Source organism: Plectropomus leopardus, chromosome 1 (genome assembly GCF_008729295.1).
Source record: "Plectropomus leopardus isolate mb chromosome 1, YSFRI_Pleo_2.0, whole genome shotgun sequence".
NCBI classification, from domain to species: Eukaryota; Metazoa; Chordata; class Actinopteri; order Perciformes; family Serranidae; genus Plectropomus; species Plectropomus leopardus.
Genome location: NC_056463.1, coordinates 36,873,533 through 36,895,217, shown reverse-complemented (window position 1 = coordinate 36,895,217; position 21,685 = coordinate 36,873,533). Strand labels below are relative to the sequence as shown.

At 40.1% G+C, this 21,685-nt stretch overlaps 1 protein-coding gene across 2 annotated transcripts in view; it reads right to left on the bottom strand.

The window, feature by feature from the left end:
* tshz3b (teashirt zinc finger homeobox 3b) overlaps window positions 1-21,685 on the bottom strand; it is a 47,546-nt gene that overhangs the window by 24,371 nt on the left and 1,490 nt on the right. The gene's annotated exons all lie outside the window — the stretch shown is intronic.

Sequence of the window (21,685 nt, the reverse complement as noted above, 5' to 3'; positions counted from 1 at the left end):
CATACACACACTTTCACACCCCTCCTTTTCTTTCTCTCTCTGTTTCCCCAACTGCGGATTGCTCGTGATTCTGCATGCCAATGTGCTTTTAAATAGCCTGTGTTCTTTCATTTAGTTCAATCAAAACAGAGACTTTCATTTATGTCGCTGGGTTGTGTGATGTTTACAAGATAGAATGTGCAAGCATGTGTGTGTGTGTGTGTGTGTGTGTGTGTGTGTGTGAGGGAGGGAGAGACAGAGTTCAGTGAGACTGGATATAACCTGGGGCAAGGCTTGAGGCTAAATCATTCCTGGAAGAGTGGCAGAAAAGGTAGAAAGCAAAATGTTAAATGCTGACTGACTGCTGTGTCTGCTGCTTCCAGCTCTGCTGCTTGCTCTGTCTCCCTTCCTCCGCTCTGTGGATTCCTAAAAATGAGCGTCTTCCTCACACACACTCTCTCTTTCTGTCCTTCCTAACTACCTGTGTAAGTATATGTCAATCTGTTGAGACTTCCTCTCTGCCCCAATGTCCTCACACCTCTCTGCACTGCTCCTTCTTTTAAAACAACTGCTTTTTGATAAAGAAAAAATGCACTTTCCTTCATTCTGTTTTTTTACTCACACACCCCCCTGCCACCTTCTACCCTATTCCCACCAAATAAGTCTGCATATGCAGGATTTGAAATGCATGAAAACCTGCTTAAATAAAATACATGATAGACTCCTTAACCCTTTAACACCTGGATTGACATCAGTTTTCTTGTGCTGCATTTAGACACCTTTCACTGGTGTTTTACCCTGAGAATATTGGTTTGATTTCTTGAGAAACACACACACACACACACACACACACACACACACACTCACAAAAAACGTTAAAAAAAACTTAAATGAGCAACATAGCAAGAAATGTCTTGCAAAGTTGCTTTTATTAGTAAATCTGTATTTGTGTTCACTTGGTCAGATTATTATTGAGAATATTGCAGAGTTTTTTTGGGGGGGGGTTTGGGTTCAGTTACTATGTTTCCCCTTCTGTGTTCCTGTGCTGCCTGTCCCTCATTGACACAGCTGCACACCTGTCCTGCATCAGCCTCTTAAGTAACTTCCTGCTCATCAGTTTCTCCCCAATGAGCTCCCTGCCTGTTCCTCTGCCTCATCACCTCATTCCCCTTCTCCACCCTTTTTCTCCACCTGCACTTCATCTCCTCATTATTCTAGTCTGTATTTAAATTGTGGTTTTCACTTTAGTCTTTGTTGGATTTAGTTGAGTGTTGTTCAGTAGCTGTTTTTTGGGTTTAAGAGTGATTTTTTTGACTTTCTTTTGTCTCCTGCTTTATCCACCTGCTCTGCATTACATGACAAGCTGCCACTTAAGCATAAAACACAAATGACCTTATCTCTATCTAAGCTAACAAAAACGCAACCATTCTTAGTTTCAGGCGATTATACACTAATGAAAACTTAATTATGAATATTGAAGAGGCTTTATAATGCTCATTTTGGGGATCATATTTGTATTTTGAGGGGCTACTAAAATAGGTTTACATACTTTAATTTAAAAAAAAACTGTGACTCTTACTAGAATCTATTTCCTGTTTCAAGTAATTGTCGAATATTTCAGGGAAAAAAAACAAACTCTATTTGTTAAAAACATTAAAATATAAATTTGATACTGCAGCAAAACCGTTTCAGACATCCCTAAATGAGCCAGATGAGACAAATACAAGATAATCTGTTTTCCTGTAAGTCTGTCCGTGTATTCCTCTCCCGTGCTGTTATTATGTCTCAAACCCCGGCTTGTTGTGTTCACAGAACGTTTGGTTCCGCCGGTGTGTTGGCTCTGTATAAACTCCAGATAATAAATGGTGGTGAGAAAATGAGGGACGTCAAAACACACGGGGACCCGGCCTCGGAGATCAAAGATGTGACAGAGAGGAGAAGAATAGAGATCCTGTCTGATACTTCGTCACTGATGGAAATGCACATGTAAAGGCTAAGATGACTCTAAGCAAAGTGTACGCATGAACACACACACTCATACACACCAGAAACATGGAACAGACTGTTGATGGACAGACTTTTGATACACAAAATAAAACTACTTATCGAGTCATTTGAATTTGAAGTCTTTTTAAAAATAATATAGCTAGATGTGATATCAGATCTAGGACTCTCTCTAGTTCCTTTAAAAGGTATTAAGGGTAGAGTACCAGGAAATAAAAATCACAGATTGGAAAATTAAAGGTTCTAGTATGTAAAAAATGAAATAGTAATAGTAAAGCATGTTGTCTGGTCACATCAGGCACCAAAAGTGTGTCTAGATGATTCAGGGTGAAAAACTTGCCATTACAAGTCTTATTTTTTTAAGCATGATAAAAGGTGCACAGTTTTGGACAATCCATCTTCCTTCATGGTGTTGCACATGTTAATGTATTTGGAATTTAAAAAGAAAACTTGAGATCGAAGTTCAAATCCTGTTCACTTTCTCAGCATCTTTTAATGCGCTAAAATTCATACATATCCAATGTAATTATGAACCAGTAATTTGTGCAAAACCCATGTATTTTTAAAAGCTATGATCATGTGACTAATGTGCTGACAGGAAGTGGTTGCGAGCGTTCCACGAGGAGGCAGGTTGGGGTGTTGGATGTGTCATGAAACACAGGTCTTTCCTGCAGGAGACCAGTTTTCAGAACCGTGTGAACTCTGTGAGTTACTTATAGGCACATCCTCACCCTGTTTCTTGTCCTAAACCTAAACTCAGTAACTTTATATCAATTACATAACCTTACGTTTGGGATGAAACATCTTTAATTTGCAGGACGTCATACGAACCATCGTGTGTGTATTTTTATAGGATATCATATCAGCCGGTCTATGAGGATACATTGGTGTGTGTGTGTGTGTGTAACATGAAGCCTTTAACTGGCTTAATCACACATCAGACTTCTGTTATGTCACTCTCTCCTCTCTTTTTTCGCCTGTTTGTTTTTAAGATTCCAGAACTTTATTTCCATTGTTCAAGCAAAATAAAATTGCAAAGAGGAGCGCAAAGCCACTGTGTGTATGCACTCCAAGCTATCGTTCTCACAAGATTGGCTAACATTACCTATAAGTTGCAATAATGTTTTAAATAAAACATTTTAGTCTAATGTTCAAAAAATGTTTTAAGGATGTTTATCATTTCAAAAAATGTTCATGTAAGGTCAAACGCTGGCTAAGACATGACAGTTGCAACATTCTGAGGATGTTGAGAGGGGACAGATCATAGACTGTTGTTTTATAAAACGTTCCCACAATGTTACATGAGAACAAAAGGAAGAATGTTTTCAAAGCAACATTCAGAAGATGTTATTAAGGATTGAGATTACAGACCATTTTTAGATGAAAATGTAACAAAATCATTTTTTTTTTTATATTTGTAGAGAATGTTGCCTGATCTTTAAGAAGAACGTTCTGGGAACATAAAGAAAACTTGCCGCTGAAAACGTTACTAAAACATTCAGTGGTTGCATTGTACCATTCTCAGAGCGTTTTTAGAACCAACAATTCATAGCTGTGCTACCATCAGTTGTCCCTCCAAACTCTCCAAAAAGCCTCACCAAAAATAATAATTGAAACACTGACAGAGCAGGTGGCTCCAGCTCAGTCTGGTATCTGCATATAGCTGCAAGTGCAACTGGAGGTGACGATGAATCCACACCAGCTTTAAGAGCTCGCTCATTCTCTCTGCCAGGCCTTTTCTGAAAAAAAAAAAAAAAAAAATCCTTTCTCTCCTTTTTCCAGCCCATCTCCTCCTAATTAAATGGAGTAGTGCCACTGACTAACAGGAGAGCCTGTTTTATCAGCACTCACTCATTCCACTCCTCCACAAGTGTTTGAGGGAGGAGGAGGAGGAGGGGTCTAAAGCTACGGCAATGTCATCAAATACTTGTTAGAAATAAGGTAGAATCTCAAAGAAGCATTTGAGCATGATACTGCAGCGAAGCAGCAACAAAGAAAGAATCCTTTTCCTCTCACCTTTTCCATTTTCCCCCTCCTCCCCTCCCTCCCTCCCTGGGCAAACCCAGGACCAAGTACCAGCAAGGGTCATATCTTTTTAATTATCTTTCCCGCCTTTGATTAATTATTCGGCGTGACAACGGCGCGTTCGTAATGCTTTTCACCTGCCGCCGCTGACTGACGGCCCCTCTGTTGAACTCAAAAGCAAACAGCTGCTGCCATGATCGCCTAGCAACCGGCCGGTGATGGATGAGTACCAGAGATGGATGGCCACAATAAATCATCACGTCTGCCTTGGCGCTATAGAAACCTGGGAAGAGTGTGAGAGAGATGGAGGGGAAGGGAAGGAGGGAACATACCAAAAAAAAACCAACCTAAAATGTTATTTAAACCAGTTACAGCCAAGTGGAAGGAGTTCTGAGAAGGAGTTTGTTGTGGTTCCCTCTTCCCTCGCTTCTTTACTTTTACATCTCTTGTTTAAGCATGGATTTATGGGCCACCAGTTCTAAAAACTCTTTATGTGATGCAATGCATCAAACATGCCAATAATGCAAATGTTTTTTTGTTTTTTTTTTATATCATGAATTCTAAATCTGTGTTACAAAATAGTCAGTCAACACAGAAATTACACTGACAATAAAATTATTTCCACACAGGTATTTTTTTCCCAATATCCTTTTCATTCAAAGAAACTCTCAGGGTAAAGTAATGTAGTACTGGTAGGTTTTTAACCCCTTGAAACCTGGATCACACTTTTCTTGTACTGCATAGATGCCTTTCACAAGTATCTATTCCCTAGAAAGCTGAGAAAATTGGCTGATTTCTTTCAAAAACATGGGAGGAAGCCAATGAGCAGAATAAGGGAAAATGACCCCAAAACTAACAAGAAATGAATAAAAAGTACAAGAAAATAACCAGAAAATTTGTTTGAAAAATTAAAAAGAAAAAGAAAGTAAAAAAACAAAAAAATGAATTATCATTTTAATGCACTTTTTTAGAGGTAATTTTCTTGTTTGTTTATATATTTTCCTCATTTAAAGTAATTTTCTTTTATATTAGTACTTTTTACTAATATCTTGCTTTTTTGTCATTTCTTATAACGTTGCTCATTGCATTCTTCCCTTTTTTTTTTTAGGAAATCAAGCCAAATTGCTATGGTTTCAGACCGATACCATTCAGAGCAATAATGAGCAGCCTTCTCTTCACTGACTGTGTCCACGTATTGAATATTGTATCACACAAACTCAACATGAGTCATTCACTACATGTACATGAAGGGTTGACAAGGGGTATCGGCAGGGCTCTAACATTTATTGTGGATGAAAAAAGCACGAGACCTGCTATTTACAACAATGTGTGCATGATGAAGCCATCATGATGTCCTTCAGTATAATTATCTGCCACAGTTAGCATGCTAGCTTCATGGCTGCCTCAAGTGTACTGGGACAGACAGACAAATAGTTGGTAGGTATGGTGGTAGTTTTGGGTGAATATGGCATTGCCAAAGCTGCAAATCCCCAATTGATTATAGCCAGTGTAGTCTTTCGCTCATTTCAAATCATATTCATGGACCCACTATGTTATTTTTCAAGTTTAAGGCGTTTGCAAACATGTCTAATTTTAATCAAACTACTGCAGTATTTTGACTGTATTAATTGCCATAAAAAAAAATCAAAATCCATTGATTATCATAATTTGTCACAATCAGACAAAACACAGCAATAAAAAACTGAAAAGACCACAGTGAGTTGCAGCAATTACCAAAGTCAGCACTTTTGGAGGCGAGAGGACATTCCTGTCATCTTAAACTTGCCAAGATTTCCGACACATTGTTGCCTCCTTTAGACCTTTGGACTATAATTAAAGGAATGCATGAACGCCTCCAGAAACAGCACTGAGCTGTGAGGCTGTGGGGTGATTTTGACGTACTGGCCAAAGTCTGAAACGCTGGCCATGTAACACAGAACATCCCAAAAACAATCTCTACAAAAGACAATAATCGAATTGCCACAAAATAGGCTTAACTGTTTGCATTATCAGAATTCGTTTCATTAGGCCTGACAAAAAAAATTAGAAAGAAGGAAAAAAGTTTCATCATTATGATAATTTGTGCAATATCTGTGTATGGGAAGGTAGCCGGATTTCAGTTAACTCAGTCAGGGAGGATGCTGATGCACATGCTCTACAGACCCAAAACATGAGGAAGCAAAAGAAAGGCTGAGAAGTTTTAGGCATCTAATTTCAATTGGAAAGAATGAGGCACCATCTTGGAACATGGTATCCAGTTCTCATAAAAGAGCACTCCACTGGCGTAGCATTGCACTCCTGTAACAGTGTTAGAATCAAACTGGAGACTTGAAAAATTATTTTAAAAAATGCATCCAAGTTGATATAGCTGGTGTGTTATGCAAGCAGTGGCTAATGTAGCCTTGCTAGCATTAAGCAAAGATGAGAAGTGCGCTACAGAGGTCTGTGAGCTTACCTCTTTCTAACAGCTAAGCTACAATCTTAAGCCCCAAGGCCTTATGCAACTCCCTCTGGCGCCACAAAGACCTTTGACAACTTTGTTAAAATTTTGTTGCACTGGTACTCCCCAACACCTGGAAACAAATTTAGAATTTTGCCTACCGAAATGTCTCCTAAGGTGTAGATTTTTTAAAACTCCTGTTACTGTTTATCCGTGAGGACAGGTAAAATAGAACAGTTGAGAAACAATGCTGTCCTCACCTCAATTCACGCATGCCTATTGTTGCTTTGTGCAATGAGCATACGCTATAAACAACACTGACAGACTGCAGGTTTGCTAACATTTTGTTAACACATCTTAGTCTAATACTTCACACTTGAACTTTGTATTGTTACACAACTTCATGGACAAATTGAAGGGTCTGCTGCTCCCAGTGTTTTTGCTAGTCTACCAGAAACACCAGTTGTGGATCAGCCTCGGTTGAAGCAGCAGAAGATGGGACACTTTCTAGAGTTGGATTGTTGTTGATGAGGGGTGGAAGGAAAAGTTTTGCATGTCCAGAGCATCACTTTTGTGTTGTGTTGTGTCAAGCTCCTTTGTTCTGACATTGATTCCATGGAGAAATGGAATCAGTGGTGATGAGATCTCTGGTAGTAACACTGAAAAATGTAATGTTAGACTGTACATTTGACTAGGGGTTGACCCATATTGTTTTTTCAGGACCCATACCAACTATTAGTAGTTAATGATATCAATAACAGGTATTTAAAACCAATGTGCATTTACAATAAAAATGAAAATCTTTCTGTCAGTATTTATTTCATATATTTATTTCAACATCATATACAGCAAGTTCCCAGCACGTTTTTTTATTAAGTCAACTGAAAATTTAATTAAAAGTGAATAAATAAAAACAGTTCCTTCCATGCTGACACTTTGTTTGCATTTTTTGATTAATTATTGTTATCGATAATCATTAAAATAAAATGCAAATACAGATAATCGACAAAATGCCAAATATCAGACCCAATAATCGGCCAGGCAGATAATCTGTCAATCCCTAATCTCAAGTAGGTATTTTGAAAAAAAGTAACATTGCACTACCTTTGTGACAGGGTACACTGACCTGCAAGCGTTTTGAGTCATTTTTTGCCCTCTAGTTTGTGTATATTGTAAAAAGAAGTGTGGATAGAAATACTTCTAAAACTGCATGGAAAAATCTTTGTTTTCCAAAATATCAGTATACATGTATAAAGGGCCTAATGCATCCACAATGAAATTATATTACTAGAAATGATATTAGTTTGGACCATGTAAGAATTAAAAAAAATATTGCTCAATTTGCTTCCTTCATCTAAATATTTGTGCATTGCCTTTAGAGAGAACAGATAAAAGGGAAGTGTCCCTTATCATCCATCATCAACACCAACCTTTAACCTTTCAGGACCTTTATGTGTATTTCAACCCTCCATCTCTTTTCTCTTTTATTTGCTGCACAATTTTTGGTCACTTCCTCCGCTCACTTCACTGTTATTTTTTTCTCCCTCCCTTTGTTGAGACCACAGCTGTCCCCTCCCTCCTTCCACCCCCGTCCCCCTCCTTCACCTGCCGTGTCCTCCACACACACACACACACACACACACACACACACACACACACACACACACTCGTAGCTCAGGTTACAGCTCTGTAGTGATCCAGTCTAAATAATATAGCAGTGATGAATGGCAGGGCCAGATTCATATCCATCAACAGGCTCTTTTTTTAAGGAGCATCCATCTTCTATAAGGCCTCCCTTTGAATCAGGGAGAAGTGAAGAGAGAGAAAGACTGCACTGCCCGAGCCCATGGGAGAGAGTTGCGCGCGGTTGTGAGTTTGTGTGTGTGATAGATAAGACATTGTGACTGATACACGCCTGCAAGCAAGCCCCAAGACACACGAGCACAAGAGAGAGAGACATACACAGATTGTTATTGACACACAAACACAAATGCCTGCCTACACATGCATCATGGAGATTAATGGAGCTCTGATTTACAATCTATACTTATTTATGATTTGAAATGTGAGTAATTGTGTGTAAAATACGATTAAAAGTTGCTGTATCAATATCACAAGCAGTCACAGTTTTTTTTTTTCCGACCACCCGTAGGGGATTTGGAAAGTAGCCGGGCCAAAAGTGGAACTAGTCCTGCCGATTTCCTCCACTACCCCAACTTCTCACACACTCACTCACTCATTTACTACCAATAATCCCCTTCTCTCTGTCTGTTTCTCTCTCTTGCTCTCACTCTTCATCCCTCACTCCCTTCCTCCTTCCCTGGAGGGGGGGACCTCGGAGACAGAAGGAAAGGACTGCCCTGCACACTGAAACGCACACATGTGCTTGTAAACATACACAACTGCACACACCGCTTCCCACACACATGTGAGGCCCTGGCAAGGCCCTGTTTGATAAATGACACACGTCATTGTGTCAGGAGAGAAGGGTGGGTCGGTGATGTATGGTGTGGACGATGAGAGGGGGAAATCGACTGTTTGGCAGTGAGACGGCGCTCGTCTACTCGCTGCTCTCCTTCCTCTGGTTTCTGGAAAAAAGCACGTACCGAACATGCATGCATTCACATCAACATGCTAACTCGCAAACACACGTCGATGCACAAGTACAAACCTGCAGCAGATTTTCTGTCTGGTAAGCTTGGGCGGTATGTTATATTTCATACTTTCCTGACATTCATCCAGGGTATACGGTATATGATGATACACAGAACCCCAGAAATGAGTCCTAAAACCTGAAATAAATTAGCATTTTGTCACCTCTGGTCCCCATTGCCTCAAAGTCAGTGAGTTTCTTTTAATGTGTTTTTGGGTTGAAGTCATAAATAAGGTCTGTGGTTAATACAAGATGAGACTCTCACGTTTTGTTCTCTGACATAAAATATGTAAATATCCTACTTGTAAACTTTGAATCTTTTATGTGTCTTAAAAAAGGCGGTTGCTAACAAGTGGCTAAATGAGACTACAGAAGGTCATCACATCGAGCTATGCCGAACACGGCTTTACAGCCTCGTAGCAATGGTGACACAACCATAGTGTAGTTCATTTATAGCATGGCAGGTTTCCATTACAGATCTGTGCAAAACTTAAGCGATACTTTCGAAGTGTCAATAAAATACAATTGCAACTACTGTGTTTCTACTGAGTGATGTTATGCAACTTCTCCTCTCGCAATAACATTCCAAGAAGCATGGTGATGGATGTTCAGAACATTAGCAGATTTATTTTTTACTGCAGTTCCTACCGACGATAGCATCATGTGACCTATAAAAGCGAAAAAAGGTGTTTCGATTGCAGTTTTGCCAAATATGGCAAGTACCAACGGAAAGTGCCCTACTTACTTTCAGTTTTTCTGACTAATAAATACACAACAGAATCCAACAGAATGTTAAGAAAAGCAATATTCAGACACCTATTCCCCTTATTAAACAGAAAAATACAACTGTACACCTTTTGAATTCAACTTTCCATTACTGACAAGACTGTCAAAGCCCAATTGCCTCATTAAGTCATCATAAAACACACTTCATTCAAACGCAACAGAAACAAAATTAAACTCATCCAAAGCGTCTTGGTTACTCTTGCTTGTAATCTCGTCAGTCAGTCCACTTCCAACAATCATTTAGATGTCAAAAAACTGCCGTTATTTCCCAAGGTTTCTCTCTCTGCCTGTTGGCCACAGGCTGATCACAGTCCTGTAACTTATCCCTCCACCACAAGGCATTGCGGTGTCTTTCAGCTGTTCCACCAGTAGAGACTGGGGAATGAGCTCTGGTGGTGCATTTTGTGCACTACATATAATGAGTTTCATAGAAAGAGGAGTGCCTACATTTATGACAGTATTAAAAAAAAACATACCTTTGGAGTTTCTAAATACCCTGGTACTGTGATACCACACACAATGTGCAAAGAAAAGGCAGCTTTGCTTTTCCTTTTCTCTTCTTTTGGGGGATCTCTTTTTCTTCACGTGCCACTTTCTTTCCTTTTTTATTTAGAGCCCTTTGGCTGAGTTACAGAGAGGAAGAGTTAATCGAGGAAAAAGAGAAGAAAAGGAGAGAGAAGGATCTGGGCAGGCGAGCGGCGAGAGAGGGGCACAGTGATATCAATCACAGTCCGGTTTGCAACAAAGATACTAGCATTTCAAATAAAACAGCCAAACCCAGACAAATCACCTTAACATGGGGCTGTAACCTGAGCACCCTCCAGCACCACCCTGAAACTTCTCATAAAGTGAAGAAACATAGAGCGGCTTCAGCTTTGTATTTCTTTTTTTTTTCTTCTCCCCTCATCGACTATCTCTCTCCTGCCTCTTTTCTCTCTTTGTCGCTAGCAGGCGAGGTGGCTGACATCTGCAGAGTGCATTTAAAGAGAAAAAAATGTGTCAGAGGAGTGTGATGCACTCTTTTGCACGCATGCACACACACACACACGCACACAGACGGCCCCCCTTGCTCGGTTTCATTAGCTCACTGGCAGGGTGGCACTTCTCAAGCTCATTACTGAGGAAGGATTTATGGCGCGGCAGCCAGTGGCGGAGAAAAGGCATCTGTCAATAATTGCAGGGAGCAGCAACTCCCATCTCCACCAGCTTTGAAATCTCATTAGGTATGCAGTTATCAGGCATAAAGATCAAAAACATTACTCAGCTCCGACAGAAACCGACCAAGAAACATTAATTAGCAACAGGCCCTCGCAGTATAAAATAAAACAGCCTTCCTCCTCACTCCTCTCATCTCTCTCTCTTGCACTTTTTTCTCTCCCCGTTCAGCACGGTCGACTGTCTCTCTCTCACCTGCCTCCTCGATCTTAACCCTCTTTGCACGCAAAAACATACACGCCGAGGTGTTGGTTTACACACACGTTTCCTACCACACCCTTGTAAAACCAGACCGTATCAAACATTGCATTCCCCTTCAGATTGCACACATGCGCATATGTACACACACACACACTATGTTGCAGAGGGTGAGGATAATTCCCGGCATCTGAAACTGATCAGAACATGAAACAAGAAGGAGGAATAGGAGGGCCAGAGGCATGTTGGACTGTCTTTTGGCAGTGACTGAGTGGTGACCATTGTGTGTGTGTGTGTGTGTGTGTGAGGAGAGAAGAGGAAGGCGCTGTCAGCCTGAGAAGGATGTCAGCTCGGGCTGGCCCTGATTACCAGGGCCTCAAACGGGTCCTCGCTGGCTCCCCTGCCTTTCATCATAGCCACCGTAACACACGGGTGTGCATGCGCACACACACACACACACACACACACACACACACGAGACTGATGGCTGCCAGTCTCGTCTCGGTTCAGCCAAAGCCTCCGTGGGAAAGGGAAGCAAAGGGGACTCTGATTGTGTAAAGCGTGCACACAGACACACACTTTGCAACATAAAGGCAACCCCCACTGAGGGTAAGAAGAAACCCAGACCTGGAGCCGAGCCCAGATGACACTCAAAAGACACACACACACACACACACACACACACACACACACACCAGACACACACACACACACACACACATACCTTGTCTTGATACTGTGTCGTCCTCCTACTGGCCCTGCAGCTTCTTTAACTCCATGAGCCTTTTCCAGACACACACACTCACACATCCCTTGTCTCCTGAACATGACAGGAAGTACAACAGGCTGTACATGCTATAAAAAAAAAGTAAATAAATAATAAAGCTAACCATAAACAGAAGCCGGTTGTCTTGTTGGAAACAGCACTTGGCTGACAATTAAAAAAGTTCTAAAATGAGTCAAAAAGTCAAAAAGCCGCTTGATGTCATTCTTAATTCACATCCATTGTTTGATGATGACTTGGACTTAAGGACATACTCTGGACAGACCATCCCAGGAACAGTTTTTTTTTTTGTATACAGCAGGTCTGGTGTAGAGCTCACTATGGGATCACAGTAAATACACATATATCTGCTTTGTGTCAGCACAGGAAGCATGTGTATGTGCGGAGATCACTCCATTTCCTGTTTCAGCCATTTTCCCAGGGTGCCTTGGTGTGGCCCAGTCAGCCAATCGGACCTCACAGCGAATGTCCTGCTGCTGGGAATAAAGCCAACAACCTCTGATCCCCATTATAACAGGTAAATTTAAAGTTTAGTGTGTGGTTTAACTTTTCTTGCAATGGGAAGATACACAGACCAATAATATTATTCCGACACAAAACTACTTAAATCAATAGCCATCAACATTTTATATCTCATTCTATATTCAAACAGTTTATAGACTTCTATCGCCCTGGGCATTTGCATATTTGCATTTGAGTGCATCCAAACTTTTGATGTTGGTTTGCTTTAAAACTGTTAATAGTGTAAATTTTACATTTTCATATACTCAACTGTGGAGGCTAATGTACATCTTCACAAAAACATATGGACAGGTGCACAGAAGGAAAATGTCCCTGTATGAGAAAAAGAGAGAATTCCCGCACAATGTTCAATGACTTGCAAAAAAACTTTCTTAAATAAACAACGTTTCAGTCATCAGACCTTCATCAGGTTGAATAAAAGAACAATTAATTTGACAGTGTGCAGGAAGTCCCTCTTTTTCACATTTTTATATACTAAAACAATGTATGTATGTTTCATTTTCATATATATATATATACAATTTATTAATAATCTATTTTTTATCATTGTTTTTATGCTATTCTTTAAATACACACTAGATTTTTTTAGTACTGCTTAAGAGTATTCCAGCATGCATTTCAGTGCACATATTGTACAAGCATGTCACAAAGAACACCTCTGAACTGTATACTTCTGTATCACATACAGTATTTGCAACATAAAAATCTAAATCTGAATACAGTTTATTACCACATAGACTTTTGTTTACAAAGAACTTGTTTTGGGTTTTGGTGCAAAGACTGAACTGTAAAATCCACAAATTAAGAGGTTAAAAAATAAGCCAAAGTACTCAAACAATATTACAGAGATACTTTTAAAAAGTACTATAAATAAAAAAAAAGGAGGATGTGCAGGATGGCCAAAATGTGCAGCAGTTTTAGGGTTCCCACTTTCATGGAAAACCTGGCATACTCATGGGATTTCACTACCATACAAATGTGCTCATGTTGTAGTGAATGGATGTTATATGTTATTATGGGTCCTTGAAAAGTCATGGAAAAGCTCTGAAATTTTGTCCATGAAAATGTGTGGGAATCCTGGGGTATGTGTAAAGGTATCAGTGTAAGATGTGCATTAATGTAATGCTACTGGCAATACACAATTTACAGCTATTGTAAGAGAGGTTTCTAATTTGTTTGCTAATCTATTACTAAGAACTATACAACAAATATGTCCAAAAAGACACAAAGTATTTTTTCCTCTTCCTCTTCTTATTATTGGGAAAAACCATGGCAAATTAATTTATTCTCAATTCTTTATTTCGCAGCCATCCACAAACACATGTTCAGTTGCATCATGTATTTTGCCTTAAATTTATGTTAAGTATAAAAAAAGAAAAAAATACAGATGCAAACTCATATGTCTGTGTATGAATGTATGCGTCCTGTGTAACCTCTCCTCCACTCTTTTGCACCCAGCCCTCTGCAGACACAATCCCATTCTCTCCTCACAAAATAATCTTTGGGGAAGAGGAAGAGGAGAACAGGGAGGAGATAGAAAGAGAATAGAGGGAGAAGAATTGGGGGGGAGGATAAAAATGAGGAAAGGATGCAGCCTTGTGAGCCAATTTAAGAAATAACTGCTGATGCATCAGCTATTGACTGTTTGAGCGCTCGTGATAACGCTCAAGGCGAAACTGGGAGCAAAATGACAGCATCAACCGCCTGCAATAAAGTGCAGTGCGCCAGACCAAGGGAGCTCTAATTGACAGCTGTCAACCTAATGGGAGCCATGACGGAAGATTCTGGGAGAGGGAGGAAAAGAAACACTGTTTATAAACCATCAGCCACTTATCCTCAAGGAAGGGAAGGAGGGGGGGTGAGGGAGCTGGAGCTCCCCTCCCCTCCCTCCCTCCGTCTTCCTCTGTCTCTCTCGCTATGATTGTCGTTTGTCTACTTGCTTGCTTTTTCATTTGCTCCCACTTTCTCTCGCCCGTGCACATAATCTTTTTTTACAATCTCATTACCTTTCTGTCTTTCCCTATGATAGAATATTTAACTATGCAACAGTTCTCCCACTTTATATCTTTTCTCTCGCTCCCTCTCTTGTTTCATTGTGGCAGAGCGTAGTGGGGCAGGAGCACTGAGAAAAGCAGAAGAAGGCCATAACTAATCACAATGTCAGTTAGCTGCCTGGGAAAGACTCACTCTGCACAAAGTAATGCACGGAGCAGGACTGAGGCTGGGACGCAGACACTGATAGACTTGATGTGTTTGCAGCTCAGCATACATGCAAATGTTAAGAAACATGCTAAATTTTAGTCTTAACTTTAACCAACCACGTTCGCTTGCTCGTTAAACTGAATGTCATGAAACTGTGGTTGCAAACTTTTTTTTCTATATGAGACCACGCTACCAAACGATGCTTGATCCCTGATCACAGGTTGCAGATCTGTATGTAGTGAGCAGTTTGATCGAAGAGTGACTTTCATTTTAGATTCAATTTGTCATTTTTCTTGTGTGTGCATACATAAAACAAAAAAAAAAAATCTAAAAACTTCCTGTTAAAAACAACCCTACTAATCTAGATCTAAAAACCTGAGTAAGAACAATAGTTAAAAGTATATCTTTTGGTGTTCTGGACAGATCCGACTATAAAGTATTGTACAAGAAATAACCAAAATCTTTAAAAATTGAATTTTTTTTTTTTTTTTACTCCTAGAACCACTTGCATAGAAGAAACTCTGAAAATATGACAACATTTCTTTACCTTTACAAAAAACACACAAACAAAAAAAGACAAGCCAGTTTTAGTCAGAGACTGGCTAGTGAAACCAGATTTGGGATTTGGGACAAAATTAACATACCAAGCTAGCCCTCTGGGAACCACAGTTTACGACATTCAGTTTTACCAACCTTTTTTTCCAAACTCTTTTTTCCTTCTGAGACCACGCTGCAAAGCAAGTTCTGACTTCTCATCACAGATTGCATATCTGTGAGCAGTGAGCAATACAATCCAAGAGTGACTTTCCTTAGTCATATCGTTTAATTTAAATATCTTTTTGAGACTTCAACAGATCAAACTCAGAGTATTTCAAAATAAATACTCAAAATAATTTCAAGCTGCAGAATTTTGCTTTTTATTATTTCTTAACACTAAAATTTTCTGGTGATCTCACAGATAAATCTTGTGACCCAATGTGGGGGTCTCCACCCCCAGGTTGAGAACCAATGGCATAGACAAAATTCTAAAAATATGACAAAATCTGTTAGGCCAACCACACAAAAGTTATAAAAATTAATAGCTATTCTTAAAAAGAAAAAAAAGACAAATAAAAGCCTGATTACACATCCGATTTTGCCGTGGCAACTAATTTTTAAAAGATCTGGGATAGTCTGCACCAAGTCCAAAGTTCTATCCTCCACCGGAGTGTCAGATCATTCAGGACAGCAACAGCATGAAACATGTTAAATATTTTTTGCAAGTATTCTCCAGGCAAATCTGACCATGATCTTGTAGTCTGAGCAAGTTAATGAAGTAAACCACAATGAAGAAAACTCATCAAAAGTCAGTTTTGAACCATTCGAAAGTCTGAAAAAATTTTTTTTTAAAACAACCTCCCAATGTCTTCCTCAAGAGAAAGTCTGCTTTAGATTCATGTTTGATGAGTGTAATTCTATCCCATGCAGGACAATGTGTCATACTAACAGAACAAATACTGTTATGGTTTACTAAACCATGTACTTTTACTGCACTTCATTTAAAACAAAACTCCTCATTTTTATTTTCCTCAGGTCACAGTTACATCTGAGAATGATCCAATGTGTGATCGGTACATTTAAAAAAGAAAAAAAAAAGAGTTAATGTGTTTTAGTTTGAGCGAGGTGGGAAGCAGCCGAAGCATAAAAGGACCACCACCTTTCAGATTAATGGACTGCAGATGGAAAACTTTGAAGCGCTGTTATTCAAATACATCCACTTCATTAGAAACTGGAGTGGACGACTTTCACTTCAAGGATGAGGAACCTCTGGATTCCATCTCTCAATGAAGGACTTTAGTAATTCCTGTAGCGTGTCTTATATGTCATTTCCAGGCGACACGCTTTGTAACGTTGAAGAGGGAGAGTAGAAAAAGCAAAAGTGGTGAAAAAAATAAAATAAGTCATAAGAGAGATGGTGCATTTTTTATCTAAAAGACAAAATAATATTAAAAAAGAAAGAATTTTGTACAAGCTAAAAGTACTAGACAAAGATAGAATGTAACATGCTTAGAGATTGTACAATGTAATGATTCATGCTATCATTTCACTATTCAATATAGCAGCTGCCTGAGATGACATAAAAAGTGCTTTTCTGTTACATTATAACATTAAATATAACTAATGGTGGGCTGATGCAAAGGGCTGTGTGAAAGGTGCTGTTTGTAAAATCCTTTTTCACTCTCTTCATCATTAATACAATTATCAGGGCCTTTTTAAACAAGGTTAATTAGCTTCATTATATTGATATGTTTCATTAGATCCCATTGCCACACACTGGCTGGGACTACAGGCTCTGATACAAGCTATAATATGTATTTTGAACAAACCCCTTGCATAAAATGCGCTATAAATGACCGCCCTTTACCTTTATAAATTCAAAATTCCTGTTTAAAATGTGTCCTCCTCTCAGCTGAACAATGTGTGTATCTGTATTGTGAGTGCACCCGCTCCCTCCTGTGAATCTTTGTGTGTGTGTGTTTGAGTGAGTATATTTAAATGGGCCACTGCATCTCGACTTAGATCCACTGCGAGTGCAACGTTAACACACATCAAGCATGATTAATCTCTCGCTCTCATCTACAATCAATCACACACACACACGCTGGCAGACACACACACACACACACACACACACACACACAGAGAAGCAGAGAAATCACAGAAATCAGCTGCTTTTCCTCCTCGGCTGCCATCTATCTCTTGTTGGACAGAACCAGATCTGTCTTGATGTTAATATTTACATAAATCATGCTTAGCCTCTTTGGACACCATGCTGATGATAGGTGTTTCTGAAAAATCAACGCGGGGGTGAAAAATCCTCCCACTCTGAGAAAGTGTCATTGAGTAGCTAATAATGACCACTGTCAACGTCATCAATCTGCAGCGGGCCTCGTAGGGGAACAATACACACACACACACACACACACACACACACACACACACACACAAAACGATGTTAACACCTTGCAGCTATTGCTTCTTTTTAAACAGAAACAACTGATTTGTACTTGCATGTGTGAAGATGTGCACATTTTGGAAGTGCAAAAAAAAAATAAAACTGGTACAAAAAAATATACTTTATGTTTGATGTTTAAGCTACCTCCTACCATAACAATAATCTGTTTGGTCTTGCCTGGCTTTGAAGCCCACAGACAAAAGCCTGACGCGCGCCTGAGCTTTTCCCTTTCCTGAATGCTGGAGCACTGAAAAAATAAATACCTCAAAACTGCGTGTGAGCGCACGTATACATGTGTGCACAACTTCTATAGAATCAAGTCTTTAAGGCATCACAAACACCTGAAAAATCTTAATCTCAATTTTAGGAATGACCTGGATTGGCTTCAACACTCACGCTCGTACGGCGCCGCCACTGTCCACAGCTTCACCTGGGCTGGGGTTGAAAAAAGGAAGTCGCGGGCAGGCGGGGGGGTGGGCAAATAAGGACGGTGTAAGATCAAGTTGATTACATCCAACTATGTCGCAGACCTAATTGGCGAGCGTGACAGTGTGCTGAGCTTGTCATCTCCAATCATTAGGCCTGTCAGGGATCCATCAGATGCTCGGCTAATTAGGAGAACGCTAATGAAGCTGGCAAAACAACTCCTCTTTTTAGACGGCTGAATGCGCTCTGTTGCCGGGGTGGGAAGTGTGCGCCGAGGTTTGTTGGATGAGAGAGAGAGAGGAGAGGAAGAAGTGTGTGGGATCATGGAGAGGACACACACACAGAGATGTGTAAAAGTGAAATAAATTGGTTATTCCTTTAGAGCTGCAGAAGCTGTGACGCCATGTTCCAGATCTACATATGGTCGGTTTGGGTAATGACCAATTAAGAGCACATGAAAAGCTCCAAATAAGCAGATTTAAAGGAACCTTTCGATAAGCGCGCTGACCTTTAGCCAGATTTACGAGTTGATGTCGTTTGAACAAATTTGATGGTTGAATGAATCACTGAAGCTCGCTATGATATATCTGCTGCCTTTAACCACAAACCCTTAAAGAATGCTTAATTTATCAGGGATGCAGAGACATAAAAAGAGAACAAAAGTGGGGGAAAGAAACTCAAGGTTGCCTCCTCCCAAGTTCCTAATCAAGGCCTATCATTTGCCATCCTCCCATAACTCTTGCCATCACTACGGCGCAATCAATTTGTCATCACTCTTTGTGTGCCATGCAGTTCTCCTCAACCTTATAACTTGCAGCTGTGAGCGGAGGGACGGGGAGGGTAGGGGTAGGAGACGTGGGGAGGAGGAGGAGGAATGAAAAAAATAAGAAGCTGCCAATAGTCTAAAATGAAACTCCTCCTTCGCCTGCCTCGTGTTTGTTCTCGTCCGCTCATCAAAGAAATAAATGCCTCATTTTCTCTGCCGCTCGCACCGCCACCACACTCACTCGCTCATTCCGGATGAATAAAAAGTCATCTCGCCATGCGTCTATCCATCCATCCATCTGTCCGTCCACCCATTCCTTTACCCCCACCCATTGTGTCCATTACGGCTAAAACATTTTGATCAAGTAAGGCCCAGGGCTGAGAATACATTCTCTCTCTCTCTCTCTCTCTCTCTCTCTCTCTCTCTCTCAGTGCCAGCCTCTGATTGACCATTAGGGCCATTGATGAATGTGGCTGTCAGAGGGCAGACAATTAAATCAAATATGAAACAAAGTCTCTCTGACGGGCCCTTCTGATGGAGCAAACCAGTCTTCCGCCTCACGATTAGGCTAATAGTTACATTTTTCATAGCACTCTATGTGTGTGTGTGTGTGTGTGTGTGCGGCAAAAAAGTATTGCATGCTTGTTTATATGTAGGCTACTATAAAGTCATTGCAGCATGTCTTCTGTGCATGCACCACTGCTCATATGTAATTATGTGTGTTAGAGTGTGTGCTGGTAGGCTGTGGGCGAAATTCGGAGGCTGTATTTCCTTGACAGTGAGACAGAGTTGCAGACGAGAGTGTGCAAAGGTAAAGCAGTTTACAGTAAAATGTGAAACGTAAAAAAAAAAATCATTACTAATTCAGTATAATAAATACAAGCAGTAATTAGTGTTTCAAAGATGTATTTGATGTGTGGAAAAAAGCAACCCTAACCCTAACCCTAGAAAATTTTTAACATGAACACAAATTATAGGTGTCATAAAAGATCCTATGAGAACACCAAAAGTCTGTCCACCTCAACGGGAGCATAAAATAAATGCTGAGTTCACTTTATCCTCCTCAAGACTAAGGCAAGGGGAGGGGGGGGGGGGTAAGAAATCAAAGTTAATAAAAGCAGGGAGAAAATAGATACAAAGATGCAATTAAATGATGGTGTTAATGGCGAGAACTTTGTGAGGCCAGACGTGACTTCAGCAGGCCCTGCTGTGCTACCAGAATGAACAAGGGGGAGGGATGGCGGGAGGGAGGAAGAGAAGGGAGGGAGGGGTGATTTATTGACACTTATCGGGAATGAACAGATCAAAGGCTCGGCCAGATGACAGGCGATCAATCAGGCGTCAAATCAAAGATGGCAATTGTCCATTAAAGCTCTCTTCCAGTATACACTCCCACCCCGGGCTGTGAAATAATCTTTAGGCTGAAGGAAAAGTCTTTCCCAGAAACGGAGGGGAGGGAGGGAAAGAAAACAAGCAGGACCCCCGATGAAAAAAGGAGGCATGGTGAATTCTCAGAGAAGTTATAATATTAAAGTCTCAAAGGAATAGAAGGTAATGACAAAAAGCAAACTCCAAGAGGAGTTTTTAAGAAATACCATGCAAGATAAAATATCCTGGAAAATACACCAAAATCCAACATTGTGTATCAAAACACCAAATTCCTGTTGAGAATATTCCAGCAACATGATGGTTTAACAGATTCACTATAGACTATATTAGGGATCATGGACGGATGCTTTAATAAGAACAGAAAGAAAAATACTGATTATAAAAGACAAATGTGGCTAAAAAGAGACAACTTCCTTTGACGTTTTGGAGTTAATCCGACTTCCCCAAAAGAAATCAGCACGCATCAAAGGCCTCCGTTAAAGTCAGCTGACCCCTAGGGCTCAACCAAATCTCTCCAGTGTACGTTCGTAATTCCACAGTCGATATCTACAAGTAGAAGGAGGTGCCATAAAGGAGTTAAAAAAAAATTTAGACCTGAAGATCTCTGAGGCGAGGAGAGAAGAATGAAGAATGTGAAGAAGGAGAGCGAAAAAGGCTTTTTACATTGAGTCCACTCACACTGACACTCTTCCAGGACATGTGCACTGGTATGCTGAGGCTGACCTGTGACCTTTTTTTTTTTTTTTAGAGGGATGATCTCTCCAACTACTTGGTCACACCTGTAAACGTGTGTTGTTTGTGACACAGGTGCATGAAAAATGTGAATAATCCACACACTAACAATTATCTTCAACGTCAATTGATCTGACCTTCTTTTCTTTCTAAATCAATTTCTGAGGTTGTGTGTACAACCTCAGAAATTAAGTTTTCCAGCGCGCGAAGTGTTCTTGTTTTGTCCAACTCAAAGAGATTTAAAATTTGCATAGATGCACAACAGAGATGCATAAGTGGCTGCAACAACTAATGTCTGACAATTTTCATTGAAAAGTGACCGAAGTGATGAAAGATTAGAGATGCATTTTTCTGTGGATAAATTAATTAACTCATCTTTTCAGCTCCACTACAAAAGAAATTACCTTGTTTACAAATTGCACCTACAGAAAATGAGAGAAATGTGAGGTTGAAGGTCTTTGGGATTCTAAAGTGAGGTGATACAGTGTATAATAGAGGCATGTGTTGGGTATAATAGGAGGAATTCTGACAGAAATGAGAGGATCTGTTGAGTATGAAAGGGTAAAAGT